At 40.0% G+C, this 3,789-nt stretch overlaps 1 non-coding gene across 1 annotated transcript; it reads right to left on the reverse strand.

Moving 5' to 3' along the window:
* Nucleotides 1–2,865: 2,865 nt before the first annotated feature.
* Nucleotides 2,866–2,973, reverse strand: LOC148545788 (small nucleolar RNA R71). Its single transcript, XR_015900733.1, has one exon. It is a non-coding gene; the product is annotated as a small nucleolar RNA R71 (small nucleolar RNA).
* Nucleotides 2,974–3,789: the final 816 nt, after the last annotated feature.

Consider the following 3,789-nt stretch of genomic DNA (forward strand, 5'->3'; position numbering starts at 1 on the left):
AATGTTGGTGTGGGTCCTCAAGTGGTCCTCCACCAAAAGAGCAATTGTTCTGAACCAAGGTGATGAGTTGTGGTTTGAGTTCAAAATTGTTAGCATTGACATTTGGAGCCAAGATGCTGCTCCCACAATGTCTAGGATTTGCAAAGGTATAGGAAGCCAAAACTCTCCTCTGGGGTGGGTTGTCATTGTTGTTGTCTTCTCCACCTGGTGGATTGGTTAAATGTTCCTCCATCTCTTGGAATTCTTCGTCTGATTCCTTTTCTCCAACAATATTTTTCCCTCTTTCAGCTCTTCTTAACCTCCTGAGAGTTCTTTCGTCTTGTTCATGAAAATTGGGTATGGTTCTTCTTGTACCTGACATACAAGCAGAGCATGAGAAATGCACAAAACCAGTGACACTTCAATTTACTGCCAGATTGAAGTGTTAGTTAGATTAAGCAAAAAATCAAACAGTTAGTGGGTTAGTCGAAAATTAGAGAAAAATAAAGAGAAAATGCTTGATCTAGATCACCACTTCACTTAATCATTGTCAATCTAATCAATCCCCGGCAACGGCGCCAAAAACTTGATGAGTATTTTGGTGAAAAATAAATTTCTCCCAAAACACACAATTCTAACCGGCAAGTGTACCGGGTCGTATCAAGTAATAAAAACTCACGGGAGTGAGGTCGATCCCACAGGGATTGAAGGATTGAGCAATTTTAGTTTAGTGGTTGATTTAGTCAAGCGAATCAAGATTTGGTTGAGTGTTTTGTACTTTGAAGTAATTAAATTGCATGGAAGTAAAGAGAACAGGGAATTAAAGTGCTGAATCTTAAAGAACAAGAAATTAAATAGCAGAAACTTAGAATGCAAGAAATGTAAATTGCGGAATCTTAAAGTGCAAGAAATGTAAACGGCTGGAATTGTAAAGGGAATTGGGGATTGGATTTGCAGAATTTAAACAAGGAAAAGTAAATTGCATCAAGCAGAGAAGTAGAAGGGGATTGGGATTGAATCGAATCCGAAACAGAAAAGTAAATGAACATATAAAGCAGTAAACAGAGAATTGAAATGGGAAATCAGATCTCAGGACCCAGAGACTAGAAAGCCAAGTCTAGATCTCAATGCCTTCCTAGATCAAGCAAGAACAATTGCAAGGGAATTGTAAATTGTAAGGAAAGTAGATGAGAAGCAAGTAATAGAAACGGAAATTAAATTGCAGTAAACAAAGCAGAGAGATCCAAGGATGAGATTGAAACAGAATTCCTTCAATTCTCCAACCCAAGATCCAAGACAATTGCAATTGAAATAGAAAGCAATAAAATGAAGAGGAAGAGAAGTGAATTATCTTTCTCCAAGACAAAGAAATTAAAGATCACTCCATATCCAAAGCTCTCCGAAAACTATTATGAAAATTCAAAAGAAAAGCTTCTCGAAGAACTTGAATTCTATCCTATTTATGCACTTTCTTCCAATGATCTTCAAGCCTTGAGTTGGGCCTTTGCTCTTGGTGGAATTGGGTTGAAAGAGGCCTTGGTTGATTGCTCTTGAAGTTTGGAGAAGAACCAAAGTGAACCAAGTGAACCGGGTTTGAGTTTTGCAAAAGTTGGACCAAAAGTTGGAGCAAAAGTTAGGGGTCTAACTTTTGCTCCAACTTTTCATATCAGCTAACACCACTTTGCTGATATGAACGTTGGTGCCAACGTTAGGGTTCTAACTTTGGCCCTAACGTTGGCCTTACTTTGTGTACTTGTGGCGCCAACGTTAGCCACCAAGTTAGGGGGCTAACGTTGGCGCAAACTTTTGCTCCTCCTTGTGATTTTCATGTGCCAACGTTAGCCACCAAGTTAGGGGGCTAACGTTGGCACAAACTTTTGGTGCCCAGGGAGGTTTTCTTCATGCCAACGTTAGCCTCAAAGTTAGGGGGCTAACGTTGGCGCAAACTTTTGGTACCCAGGGGTGAATCTCATGTGCCAACGTTAGCCTCAAAGTTAGGGGGCTAACGTTGGCGCAAACTTTTGGTACCCAGGGAGTGATTTTCAAGTTCCAACGTTAGCCTCCAAGTTAGGGGGCTAACGTTGGGGCTAACTTTTCAACCAAAAGTTTGTGCAAAAGTTTAATGCTAACTTTAGGTCCAGCTTTTTGCTTCCTGGTTCAATTTCACTTATTCCATTGTCTTCTCTTTACTCCTAGCTATTCCTTCTTGCTTCAACCTTTCTCCAAGCTTTCTTCACCTATAATTAATCAACCAAACACATCAAAGCTATGCTCATAATCATGAGATACTCATTCTATCATAATATGCAACAATTATAGCATAAAACCTCATGAAATGGCATGAATTCATACATGGTTGATTCAATCAAGGGAAACATAAAAATCTACTCAATTAGCTTGCTTATGGTTCAAGAAAGTGCATAATTCTAATGAAAACAAAAGGAAAAGACTAGTTAAAATAGGCTAGGATGACTTGTCATCAAAGAGGAGATGGCAGCCAAAAATAATAATAATGTAAGGAAGATGCTTGGTGACTTTACTGCACCTAATTCCAATTTACATGGAAGAAGCATCTCCATTCCTGCCATTGGAGCAAACAACTTTGAGTTGAAACCTCAATTAGTTTCTCTGATGCAGCAGAACTGCAAGTTTCATGGACTTCCATCTGAAGATCCTTTTCAGTTCTTAACTGAATTCTTGCAGATATGTGATACTGTTAAGACTAATGGAGTAGATCCTGAAGTCTACAGGCTCATGCTTTTCCCTTTTGCTGTAAGAGACAGAGCTAGATTATGGTTGGATTCTCAACCCAAAGACAGCCTGAACTCTTGGGATAAGCTGGTCACGACTTTCTTAGCCAAGTACTTTCCTCCTCAAAAGCTGAGCAAGCTTAGAGCTGATGTTCAAACCTTCAGACAGAAAGAAGGTGAATCCCTCTATGAAGCTTGGGAAAGATACAAACAGTTGACCAAAAAGTGTCCTTCTGACATGCTTTCACAATGGACCATCCTGTATATATTCTATGATGGTTTATCTGAGCTATCAAAGATGTCACTGGACACTTCTGCAGGTGGATCCATTGACCTAAAGAAAACGCATGCAGAAGCTCAAGAACTCATTGACATGGTTGCTAATAACCAGTTCATGTACACTTCTGAGAGGAATCCTGTGAGTAATGGGACGCCTATGAAGAAGGGAGTTCTTGAGGTTGATACTCTGAATGCCATATTGGCTCAGAATAAAATATTGACTCAGCAAGTCAATATGATCTCTCAGAGTCTGCATGGAATGCAAGCTGCATCCAACAGTACTCAAGAGGCTTCTTATGAAGAAGAAGCTCATGATCCTGAGAACCCTGCAATAGCAGAGGTGAATTACTTAGGTGAACCTTATGGAAACACCTATAACTCATCATGGAGAAATCATCCAAATTTCTCATGGAAGGATCAAAAGCCTCAACAAGGCTTTAATAATGGTGGAAGAAACAGGTTTAACAATAATAAACCTTTTTCATCATCCACTCAGCAACAGACAGAGAACTCTGAACAAAATACTTCTAATTTAGCAAATCTAGTCTCTGATCTATCCAAGGCCACTGTGAGTTTCATGAATGAAACAAGGTCTTCCATTAGAAATTTGGAAGCACAAGTGGGCCAGCTGAGTAAAAGGATCACTGAAATCCCTCCTAGTACTCTCCCAAGCAATACAGAAGAGAACCCAAAAGGAGAGTGCAAGGCCATTGACATAAGCACCATGGCTGAACCTGTGAGGAGAGGAGAGGACGTGAATCCCAAGGAGGAAGACCTCCTG

The sequence above is a fragment of the Arachis ipaensis genome, chromosome B9 (genome assembly GCF_059453495.1).
Source record: "Arachis ipaensis isolate K30076 ecotype BB chromosome B9, ASM5945349v1, whole genome shotgun sequence".
NCBI classification, from domain to species: domain Eukaryota; kingdom Viridiplantae; phylum Streptophyta; class Magnoliopsida; order Fabales; family Fabaceae; genus Arachis; species Arachis ipaensis.